The 12,519-nt window shown below is 36.2% G+C and overlaps 1 protein-coding gene across 1 annotated transcript in view; it reads left to right on the top strand.

Moving 5' to 3' along the window:
* Nucleotides 1-12,519, top strand: part of GALNTL6 (polypeptide N-acetylgalactosaminyltransferase like 6) — a 1,183,510-nt gene that overhangs the window by 538,171 nt on the left and 632,820 nt on the right. The gene's annotated exons all lie outside the window — the stretch shown is intronic.

Here is a 12,519-nt window from a genome sequence, read left to right as displayed (position 1 = left end):
CATCGTGATGGTTTCTTTCTAATTCTATCTCAAAGGAGATGATAAAGTTTTTTCTATGTTGTGATGCTGTGATTTCATAAAATGTTGACCAAATGCGAAAGGAATTGAACGAAAAGTTATTGGCATCATTTGGGGACCTATAAGAAACTTGTATTACATTTCTGTTGTAAATTAGACAGGTATTGGCAGAATGCCTTAAATTCTACCTTCAGCTTCAGGACAAACATTGTAAAATATGTTATGGTAAGTACATATGAATGGTGAAATATTCCAGTAGAACCAGAAAATCTGTTCCCCTTTCTGAAAAGGATCTGCTCTGTTATTTACCAGTGTGATACATTCTCCAGTCTGTGCTTGTGTTTCTTCATAAATACTGGAAATTATAAGTAACACAAATAAATAGTTTTACTTGGCAATTTTAGCTGTTTTATCGTATCTGAACAATAACAACAGCAGAAAGGCCTGGAATGTGGTGTATGAGAAAATTTGACACAGTTCTACTCTTTTTTTTTTTTTTTTTACTATTCTGATGAACACAATTTGGTTTATAAATCGGGAATAAGATTATAGAAAGTTTCTTGAGATTAGGACTTGATAAATCATATTCACTCTAAATAGGGGAAAGTAAAATTCTTCTTGGCTGGTGTGAGCGGAGAGGTGGAAACCTTTTCTAAAGATATTCATCTACCTTCTGTTTCATTGCATGAAGGAGCTCTGTTTAACTGTACTGTATGTGTGTAAGAAAGAGTGGCAGGAAACGAGTTTGCGTGTTATTCTTATGCCTTGAAGATCATGCATCTTGAGATCCTGTGGATTAATTGAAGCTTTGGAAATTTCATTTGCAACAGAAACATTTTCTTCGTAGTACTTAAAAATTCTGTAGAAGTAAAACTGACTGGTGTGTTTAGCTTTGAGGTTCCTTTAGCATTTTTGTCTGCAATGATTCACTTCAAAAACTGATTCAGGGTTTGCCGATAATTCATGTGTGTTGAACTTCATAGGCCAAAAAAAAGGTTGTCTATTGTTCTATTAAAATAATAAACTACAAACTTGGTAATTTAGGTTGATTTCAAAGTAGTTTTTGCCTTGCATTGCTTATATAGTTGTGTGTTCAATAAGTATCTAAATCAGTATCTAATAAGTACCTAAATTAAATGTATTGCTTAAAATTAATTTAAATAACACATTGATTTTTATTCTAATTGAGGCTACTTATTTCAAAGCAGTCATTACCACCTCAGGCTAAAAATAGGCATTTCATGTGTTAAAGCTAAAACTTTGCTTTTAAATAAAAGAATGAAAAAGGGAATAAAGATCTGGGGCCACACATCACCAAATAAATGGCATTTTTTGGTTGACTGGTACCAAGAGAAATAAGACAGTGTATCTGTGGACAATTTTCTACATAATTAACTTTGTCTTGGTAAACTATTTCCTACAGCAGAATTTTGACCTGGGGGTTATAAAGTAGGAAACACTTGGTAGCAGTAAATTGTGGTTTGTAGAGTTTTTTGCTGGATATTTCTCAAAGGTATTTTTCAACTGAAAGTCTTTAAAGAGGGAGAAAATAGTGGCATATACTTTTGTCTTGAGTTTAAATCATTGTCATCTCTGTATAGTAGCGACTTTGCTAGACTGTCCCTTCTGCTTAGAATGTTACCCAGGAAGGAAGCGTGTTCTGGATGGTCCATTTCCTTGCTGTTAGTGACATGAAGCAACACGAAAAGGATTGGTTGGGAGAGTAATGGTGATTTTGACTTTCCTGAGGGACATTTTTAAGGATAATCATTATTTTAATGCTTTCGTAAATCTTTCCTATAGTTACTCTTTTCCTGTGAACTATCAAGTTGAAAGTAGTATTTTATGATCATTAAACTTTCAAACGGGAAAGCTTTTTGAATATTGCTTTTCATTTTACTAGCCTGACAATAGTGTAAGACTAAACGTTGAAAGACACGTGATAAAAATACTTCTACAAATCTTTTAGAATATACCATAATTCTAAAGGTGCATGGACTAAGAGAAGCCCTACTTTCAAATTTTTGTTTTAGATTACAGAATCTCTTCTGATAAAATATTAGGGTTTAGGTGAACCTAAAAGCATCACTCCTGTTTTCTGAATTGTGAGAAATCTAGAAAATCAACATGGTAAACACAGGTGAGAATCCTGGTACCAACTATGAACTGTATGACTTCGGGTAAATTAACCTCGCAGTGTCTCAAATTCCTTATCAAAATGGGGATAAGTAACTCATTAGTTATCTAAATACCTCCTCCTGGGAGGTTGTGATGAAGACCTCCTTTGATGGCTGAAGGAACTGTGCTCCACAGGAGAGCAACTGCTCTCAACTTCTGACCACTCCTCCCCAAATCCTGTCCGGAAGCACAACATCAATATTCTACATACTTTTGTGAGGAGATCCTCTCAATTTAATGAAATCTTATTCACAAAATTGAATGAGTCAATCCTCTATCTGTCCATCCATCCATCCATCATCTACCCATCTACCTATCACCTACCACCTCGCCCCCACAACCCCGGTTGCAACAGAAGTTATTTAGAAGTCATGCCTTCATAGAAGGCATATGAAGACAAATTGTGGTCATTTATAACATGTTGGAAAAATTAGGACTGCATTAACATTTTTTTTAAAAAAAACTCCAATTTTACTAATAAGCAGGTAGTTTATACAGGTACTGAAGAAAAATGAAATTTTAGAGTTTCAATGAAAGGAGGGTAAATAGAGCATGTCACCTCCCTAAATTATGTCAGTGACCTTAATGTTTATCAAAAATTCCTTTCAGGATTGTTCTTACTATTGTAAGAGAAGGAAGATATTTCCAGGCATCTCTTGTTTACAGGGCATCTAAGACAAAGAAGTTTTCTCTGCTTTTTAGTCAGATATGATGCATAGCCATGCTGTTAAAAGCTATTATACTTTATGCTTTTTTTTTTCCTTTTGGACAACCCAGAAATCAGAGTCTTTTCCACCAATTCTTTAAAAATCAAGTTAAGTAGGCTAGACAAATTTTCAAGTACAAGAAAATATAGAAGATTTTTTGGCCTCCTTCAGGAAATTATTTCTGAAATGTTACACTTCATATTTATTTTCAGAAATATACTCTACTTCCAAGTCTGTTCAGTATGCATTTTAACACCTTTGCACTATAGCTCTTCTGAATATTCTCTAATGTCCTTTGGCTAAAGGCAATAAAATTTTGGCAAGACTTAATCAAACATTACTGCTTTATATTTTATGTCTTCCAGGTCAGTAGAATAGCTACACATGAAAAAAAAAAAAAAAAAAAAAAGAAGGAAAGCCAACATGTCAGCCATGTTAATAGCACAAGTGTAATATCGCTTGGAATTCATAGTTCCAAAAAATGTAATCATTCTGTGATTGGTGAATTCTGTAGAATTGGTTTCATAGCAATAGAGAAAAAAATACTAAAGTATTTTTGAATTATAAAATCACTGCAAAGTGCTTTCTAAAAATCAGCTTGAATTTACCCAGTTGACCCAGTTATCAAAATGCTTTTAAAAAATGAACATCCCAGCACTTCTCAGTTTAGAAGCTCCTGAAATGAGCTTGGTAAACAGAGTGTTGTTTTAGCCTCAGAACATAAGCCTACTGTCTATAAAAGCAGGAAGGTGCAGGCCTACAGGTAAAATTTCAAAACCAACACCATGTTTTTGCTATCTGACGCTTACCAAAGTTAGTGAATATATTTTTTTTTCCAGTAAGCTCTCAGAAATACACTTAACAACTTAACTTGAGGCTTCTAACAAGATTTCATGATGACTTGAAAGCAGGACTAATCCTGGGCTTATCTCCAAATTCCAGGCAACCTTCACGGCATCCACACGGAAAATGTTGAAACGTGTGAACTAAGCTGGGGCTTAGCCTCAGAGACAGGGCAGATTTGAACCTGACAGTTCTCTAAAGTTTGTGTGCTTAGAGGAATTCAAGTTTAAACCAAGGGAAACTCACAGGAGAGCTGCCGATACACTTCCCTTAATGCAGGTGTGAGGGCACTGTTGTGCCCCGGATGTGTGTGCACTTATGCACACACATGCACACTAACTCACTCTCGCCCCTGCTTGTTTCAAACTTCCTGGACAGGAAAAGCAGGGAGGTGAGTGGTAGAGTTTCACAAAGACCTATTATTCTCCATGTTCTAGTTAGAGGGAAAATCAGAAACTTAAAAGTATCCTTCCCATCTAGCAAAATCAGCCACTTTAAAGGAATCCAGTTTACTCCTCCTCAGAGAGCACAGATCCTCGCTTCTCAAAGTGTGGTCCAGTGATCAACAACACCAGCATGACATTGAGGCTTATCAGTCGTGCAGACTGTCAGGCTCCATCCAGATATATCAGAATCTTCACTTCAACAACATCTATGTGTAATTTTTATGCAAATCAAGGTTTCAGAATAATTGTCATGTGTCTCAGAATTGGGGTTGGAGCTTTAGTGAGTAATATAAATGCATAAATAGCTTAATTTCAAAATCTCCTGTGTCTTATCCATATTATTTTGACATACATTTTTCTATTCTTATTATTTAGCATTTAATTGATATCGGATTTATAAATCTGCAAGGGGAAATTTGGGAGGGGAATTCGATAGTATTACCTCTGCATTATTTTATGTGACATTTGTGATAACATTTCTTTTATAAATGTTGGCATTTTCACAAGTTTGTAGACATTTACTATGCCTTCTCATGAACTCATTTTGTAGCATTTTATGTTGAATTTCAGGTTACTGTGGTTACTCCTCCCTTGCCAATTTTCCTTCTTTGTTATACAAATGTGCCTTCCAGTATTTTGTAGATCTAATTTGCTTTGAAATCATTTAATAATTTTCATGCCAAATTCAGAAATCATATGTATGTGTATACATACGCACACACAATTTCTTTAAAGGTCCATATTACCATCAAAATCTTAGACTCTTCACATAGTTAAATGTGTTTATAAATCTTTAAAATACTGAGAATATTTTAAGTCATTTCACAAGTGGTAATGATGAGTCTTGAATTCCAGGTTCTATTTTACTCAAATAGTCTCCAAGTATACCATTAAGGAAAGTTTCCATAACCAGACAAATCAGTTAGCACAAGTTTTACAACTATTCAAAGCTGGAAGGTATCGTTGGTGTGAAAAGGTTGTAAAATAGATGAAGAATGGTAGTGCATTTCTATCTTAAATGATAAAATACTAACACTAAAGTGCATGTAAAGATTCAGAGATGACAGTCAACAAAAATGCCTTTGTGCTGGTTTTCCATCAGGCCACTAGACTGTAAGACAAGCCATTTTTATGTCTCAGATTTATTGAGCGCCGGTCACTCTAAGTGAATCTTGGAATTGTTTAGATGTATTTTTCAGATTTCAAGTTGATTTCAAGGATAATTGCATTTTAAAATCAAAATACAATATTAAATACTAATAAGTAACAGGAACTAAGAAAATATTATAAAATTCAACTGTACACTTTTCTATTTAGAAATTCATTATCACCTGCTATAGAAGTGAAAGAAAGCTGATCGATTTCTGATGATAAATTTGCATATCATGCCGCATAAGGATGAAATGTACAGTTTTAATAAAACTGTTCTGTTTTAGCAATTATTTTTGTGTCTGCTGTCGAAGGGAGTCCAGGGCATAGAGTCGTAAATATGAACGTAGAACAGTTATATGTTCTCAACGTCAGAGGAAAATAAGGAAGACAATTTATAAAGCGTACATTCTGCAAGTTCCAAAACACAAAATCAACTCATAAAAATGTCTTTATGTATTTGTAAAATATGAGTCCTACTCATCAGTGGCAGAATATGCTTTGAATAGAAGCTGTCTTGGAAGACAAAGCACTCCTGGGATTTCTGTCCCTCTTACTTTTAAACTAAAACTCCCGTCTCACGTGTTGTAAATGTCTGGGTAAACAAAGGACCGCATCTGACAAAATAACGAGTTATGTGTCCTTGCTGAGCCTGATATTTGCCATAATGTTTAGACCAGCATTTCGCTGTTTCCTTTTTCTACCGTAGAACAAATGTGAATAATCCCTCCAGTTTTCAGGATTGTTCCTGAGGGTTACACACAATCGCGAGGGCCACGATCCTCATGATTACCACTGGAATGCTTTCTTTATTCTGGTAGAAACAGCCTACTTTAAGTAGATGCTTTTTTTGCAGATTAGGATCAAAGGTCTTGAGGTACTGTAAAGGTATATGTTTTTCTCGATGAATTGTTTTATGAATTAGCCTCTATAAGACTGGCACTGGAAAGTTCAGAATTTTGGGCATTATATCCTCTGTCTTCTCGATAAAGTCCTAATGTATCAAATTTGATGAAATTTATTTGTTTCAGTTCAGTTTCAGTAAAATTTATATTTGATTGAATAAAGATACATGTGCTGAAACTTCCACACAAATAGACATTTTTATGTGGTGTTAAAAACTGTTTTTAAAATGTTCTAATGTAGAATTTGAGACTAGAGTGTTGGAATGGACCAGTTCTAGATGAATTTTGAACACAAAAATAAGTATCTTGGAAAATGTGTAATAGAATGAAGAGGCACACTTAAGTTCTGTTGTCTAGTTGGGCTGTAGTTAGGTATCATATATAATATTGAAGCATATTTCACAGTTGAAAAATTTTGTTACTACTTTCTTTTTCTTTTTTTTGTATATTTATAGCATTTATCATATTAACCTTATTTATCATTTATGGTTCTCTTTAAGATTGAGTTACCATCTAGTGTCATAGCCTTATTCCAGTATAGCTTTGCTCCCGCCAACCTCCTCTGTGCTATTATTGGCAAATATATTACATTTCTACATGTTATAGACCTACTTATATACATGCTGTTTTACATAATTGCTTAAAAAATATTTTGTGTACTTGAATGCATGAGATAAATTTAAAATACTGTTAATTCCTGTGAGGTCTTTAAAAATGCCCACACAGAAAATTTTGTCAATTTAGGGGTTGTAAGTATTTATATTTCCTCTATTAGTTGCCTTTAAGTTTTTTAAAAAATTTTCATTTTGAAGAAATGATAAATCTCATCTAATTGTCATTGTTCTAACTAGCATTTTGCTATTTTACAGTTTTATTCTCCTTAGATATTAGCTTGAGGCATATGAAATTGTCATTTTTTGTAGAACATTAATGGCTGGCTGATAATTTCATATATTTCAACCTTAATAACCAACCATCTTAAAACCTCTCTCTGGATTGAATAATTATTTAGGGCTCGTGTTTTAAATCAGTCCTTTTAAAGATAGGGAAGGGCAACTCCCATCCTCAGGTGGTGGGTAAGCCGATCTGGCTTTCCGATTGCTTTTTCTGGTTGAAAACTCCACATGGTTGAATTCATATGGGTTTGGCATAGAAAGGGATGCTTCTTTTCAAAGCAAAGCTGTTACAGCTCACTAAAGTCACAAGGCGTGACTTCCTCAAGAAAAATAAATTGTGCAATTCATTTTATGGCAGATTAAATCCCATTTATTTTCCTCGCAGACAGCTGTTTTGAGTAGGATTGTCACTCATATGAAACCATTTTGTGGATCTTGGGCTTCAGATCTTGGGTAGGCATGACTTCCTCTGATGAAATAAAAGTTTATGTTGTATGATTATTTCTCTTGTCAGCAAACCTCAGCTGGTGAGCTTTAATAATAAAATGTTTTGTATTTCAAACAATCCTTTTTGACGCCTAAAGATCCACCTGCTCTTAATTTTTAACAAAAATCACTGCATTGACACAACGAAAAACAAACACAAATGTTTCCTCCTTTATCTTGAATTATGACACTTCCTTAGAAAATGATCAGTCTCTCATCAGTCAAGGTTTTTGATAAGCCGACAAGTTTTAAACATCAAATGCATCTGTATGGATAAAACACATTTTAACAAAATTCTCCGAATAAGAATTAAGTCTTTTATGTCAACTGAGGAACAATTCCACATTAGACTGGTAAGATCTTTGAGATGAAGGAAATTGCAGGTGACCTGGTACATTTGTAACCTTTTATAGATGAATAAATGGAGACTCAGGGAGGTGACATCCTAGGCCACACACCACTAGGTCAACTTTATATGCTGAGATAAATGCTAGATTAACCTCAAATAGATGGTTTTTCTGCTTAGGCATGCAGGGTTCCTCTCCTCTGTGGTTTTCTCAGACATCTAATTCTGAGGAACTAGAACCATTCTGATAAGTATCTTTAATTCGATAAAACTGTACTACAGTTACGTAGACACTCTAGATAATTGAATCTAATTTATTACCCATTTTCTCGCCTTAGGAGCAGGATTGTAATAGAAACCATCATTTCACTGTGTACACACACATAGTAGAATGGAGAATTCATGAGAAAAATGATGACTTGAGCACACAAATTCCAGTGTCCAAATGGCCTTCTAGCCCTGCAGGGGGCCAATCAGGGCTTTCCTCCTGGAGAAAAGAGTGTTTCTAACATCCTGAAAGGCTCACAGAGTAATGAAATAGGTCATAAAACATAGATAGACATGTTTCATGTGGCTTCCCAGGCTGATTCAAAGCAGAATTTATTGAGGTAAGTGAATGGATTTTAGGCTGTCCCCTTGTAGATCATCTGAGTCTGTCTTTACTCTGGATGTGTTGTTCCAGATTTAGGCAGCCTCACTTCACAGAAACCAAGACACTTCTGAGATTGCCGGGGCCACTCTGGTGTAAAATGTCCTCAGAAAATGAGAGTCTTTCTGGGACAGAGCAGCTGGGCTGGGGGTGAAGGGGTAGGGGTGAATGGGCAAATATCTAACATTGGGTACTCATTAGATACATATCGTTGATTGTCCCTTTTTTTTTGGTTGGTCTTATCTACTAAAACTCTAAGTGGAATATATTTATGTTTACAAGCCACTTGGAAAACTAGCAGGTGCCTCATAGCTCAGAAAATACTGACCCCAACATTGTAGCGGGACAATGACAAAGGAAGCTTAATTTTATGTCTTGAATAAACTTAAGCTCCGTAACTTATAATTTTGAGTTTTGCATATTTCTGCAGGATAAATTAAGGCCACCTCCAACCTAATGGAGATACACTTAGGGTTTGAAGTAAAGTTTAAGCAATTGATTTTTTTCAGGTTGGGTACATTTTTTGTTTTCCTCTAGTTTTGCTTGGTTAAAACACTGCTTCTTAGAAAATAAAGGCTCTGTGAAGAAAAGAAGATATTTGTTTATTTTATAGTACTGTTATAAAATTATGAACTCACGGAACAGATACAAATATAGCGAGCAGTTAACAGCCTATGTGTTAGAAACAGAGGGTTGAATCCAAGTCTCAGCTCTGCCACTTCAGGCCTGGGGACCTTAGAGAGGATTGATGTGACCCTAGATTTCAGAAACAACAAGACACAATTTCACGACTTTTTTTCACTTTCAAAAAAAAAAATCTCTCTAAACTGAAAGGTTAGGAAAAACACGTCACTCACTATAGAGAGGAGATAGCAGGATAATCCGTGACCGCTTCAAATAAGTTCATGCTTGAAGGTCTAAACGATTGCCATGTCCTTGGAGAAATTACAAAATTTACCTTTTAACCGTGAATAATCTTCATGAAATGATGATGAAGGAAATAACTTCCCAAGACTGGAGTCAGATAAATACAGTGTCTGTATCTATAAAAAGGCACATTTCAGGTTCCAAAGTTCAGTGCACTTGTTTTTGATCTTTGGAAAATTTTTAAAGTAATTGCATCAGTGCTTTTTAAGAAATACTACTGGATAATAGTAATACTCATAGTAATACCCATAGTAGGATGAAGCACTAAGAGTCAGCCTAAGTTTGTTAAATTTCAGTCAGAAATCATCCCCAGGCGGGTATGACTTCCAAGCTCAGATTCTCTTAGACCTGGGGCTTCCTCCCCACCCCCAGGAGTGACCGTAATATAATATCTCCTGAGACCGAATGGACCAAACTGTCCCTTGGCTCCCAGGTGCAGCAGATGGCTTTCCTAGGCCACTCTTATCATCATCTGGGGTTACCCCAGATCGCATGGCACCAAGCAGCCTATGTGCGCGCTCACCTACTAAACCACTTTGTCACGCTTCTCTACGAGAAGGTGAAACATACGCTAGTGGAGGTGTCTCCGTGGAAATAGAAGCTGGGCTGAGCCCAAGATGCCCTAGTAAGATGACTCTTGGTTGTACCGTAAGCGCCTGGGAATCCCTGGACATATTTTTGCTGGCCGTAATCTTTGCGTTTTCCTTTACCCTATACATCGGTATGAAGCCCTGAAGAGACCCAAGTGGCTTGGCAGTCGTGACAACTTACCGAAGACCATAGGTGACATGGTTGTCTTATAAATTCCCATAGGTCCCTCATTGCAAAAGGATTGATGAATCAAAAGGAGAAGTCATTCTGATGGACAAAGATTGAGGGACGTATAAACCAGATCTTCATTTAAATATCTGTAGCTTCTAAGTAGCAGACAGTCAGCTTAATAGGAGATACTAAAAGCTATAAGCTCATCAGTGATGTATTCTTAGGTGTATACTTTCTTCCTGCAGGAACACTTTCTCATAACTGGCAAGTGGTACTAATACATAAGGTACCCTTTATGGTGACTACCTTGATTTTAGCCGAATGGTATCCTGGGAACTACATATTCATCTGCAGTGATATGACACATTTCAAAAGTATATAATATAGTTACTCAAAACTGTATAGTTAAAAAATCAAAGGAGCCAGTGCCGATTCTTTTAATTTCTAGGGTGTAGATGACTTGCTCCTCGTAAATGAGCAGCTTTATTGCCAAGTCTAATAAGGCGACACTTACTAGGGATCAGGGAACTGATGATTGATTCCTAAGATTGAATCATCAAGTACAGGGGAATCACGAAGTAGACGCCACTTAGGAAAAGGAGGGGACTAAAATCAAAATACTATTGCACTTGACTGTATAACCTATTTCAGAAGTGTCTATGATTGCACTGCTCTTGGTAAAAATTGTAAGATATTACTAGTTGGTAGAACTTGAAAGAGAATAGCAATGGATACTTTCAATTAAGATGCAGTTCCTTCATGTCAGACTGTCATCCCAAAGGCAAATCTATGTGTAATTATTCAGCTCAAATCCAGGTATCAAAGACTGAGCTCTTCTGCAGGCCAGAGGCAATTACTTTCAAGCCCTGAATAGAAGTTTGCATTCAGTATCTTCAGCTTGTTTCCTAATTTTCTTCCTCTATCTCTCCTTGTAATTGAAAGAAATGAACGGACTCTGTGGTTTCATGTTTTGACACCTGATGATTAAGGATAGTGTGTAAAATAATTCAGCAAATGAATGTCTCATGTCAAACATATGTTTCAAGTTTTAGGAATGCTGGCCACTTAATATCTCTAAAATGTGTTTTTAGCCTCTTTCAGAATTCAAAAGGGTTATCTATTTTGGTAATTTTTGGGAGAACTCTTAGTCTTTACTACAGACTAGTTAATATGTTATGGTAAATTCAAATCCCTTAGCACTGTAGGTTGAGAGCTTCTGATGATTCAGTATGGTGAAGGCTTTTCTGGTGAGAGATGTCAATTACAGGGCATCATTAGTAACAGATACAGCAAATGGTCTTTTCAAATTCCTTCAGCCACTGTCCCTTTTAGGATCAGGGAAGATCTGCAGGGGAGCTGAAATCTAAAGCGCCCAGTGAGAAAGCTGCCACATGCCTCACAAGAATGCTGGACTTCATCTCCCCTGGGACTGAGGGATGCTTATAGATTAGGGTTTCATACTTGGCCTAAAAATTGAACCGATAAGCTTTTGCCAAGACAATGCACGGTGAGTAGTAGCATCTTCTATTCATTTAAATGTCCGAAAATGTGGTTAATTCTCTTATATTATCAACAGTGAGTCAGAAGGGGCAGACGACGGGGCAGCGCGTCTGAGGAAGGGCCCTGGGCTGTGCTCCACTCTTGATAACCAACTAGTCATATCAGCCAGTGCCTCCTCCTTCCCTCCTCTGCCACAAGAGTGGGCGGCTAAGTAGGTGATTTGGGCATCATTGTAGGTGTGAATCGTGGCTTTACCTTTACTGAGGTTGTCACCATGAACAAGCTATTTATCTCACGTGTCCCATGCATGTTGGGAAATTGGGTTTCTGCATATAAAGCAATTAGAACTTCGATGGGTACAAAGTAAGCACTTATTTAATTTAGGCTATTATTGTTTTTGCTATAAAATGCTGGAATTGAACTAGATGACTTCTAAATCTATCTCAAAGAATTTTGAGTACAGAATTAGTATCTATGCTTTATAGGTTATTGAAAAAATATTAAACAAGTAATTGTTTCCTTTAAAACTGTACACATAGAATAGTTGCAACACAGTGGTGGGAAGATTCCCTAAACCTTGACAGAGGACAAACACACTGTCTTTAGGGGCCTCTGGTATCCCTATGATTTCATCAAGAGGATTCTGAAGCTGTACAACTACCACTGAAAATTGTAATTCTGAGTATTGCAGAATCCAGTGAGCTCCA

The sequence above is a fragment of the Eschrichtius robustus genome, chromosome 10 (assembly GCF_028021215.1).
Source record: "Eschrichtius robustus isolate mEscRob2 chromosome 10, mEscRob2.pri, whole genome shotgun sequence".
Classification (NCBI taxonomy): domain Eukaryota; kingdom Metazoa; phylum Chordata; class Mammalia; order Artiodactyla; family Eschrichtiidae; genus Eschrichtius; species Eschrichtius robustus.
The sequence above is the reverse complement of the archived record's forward strand: the minus strand, read 5'-3'. Positions and strand labels throughout refer to the sequence as shown.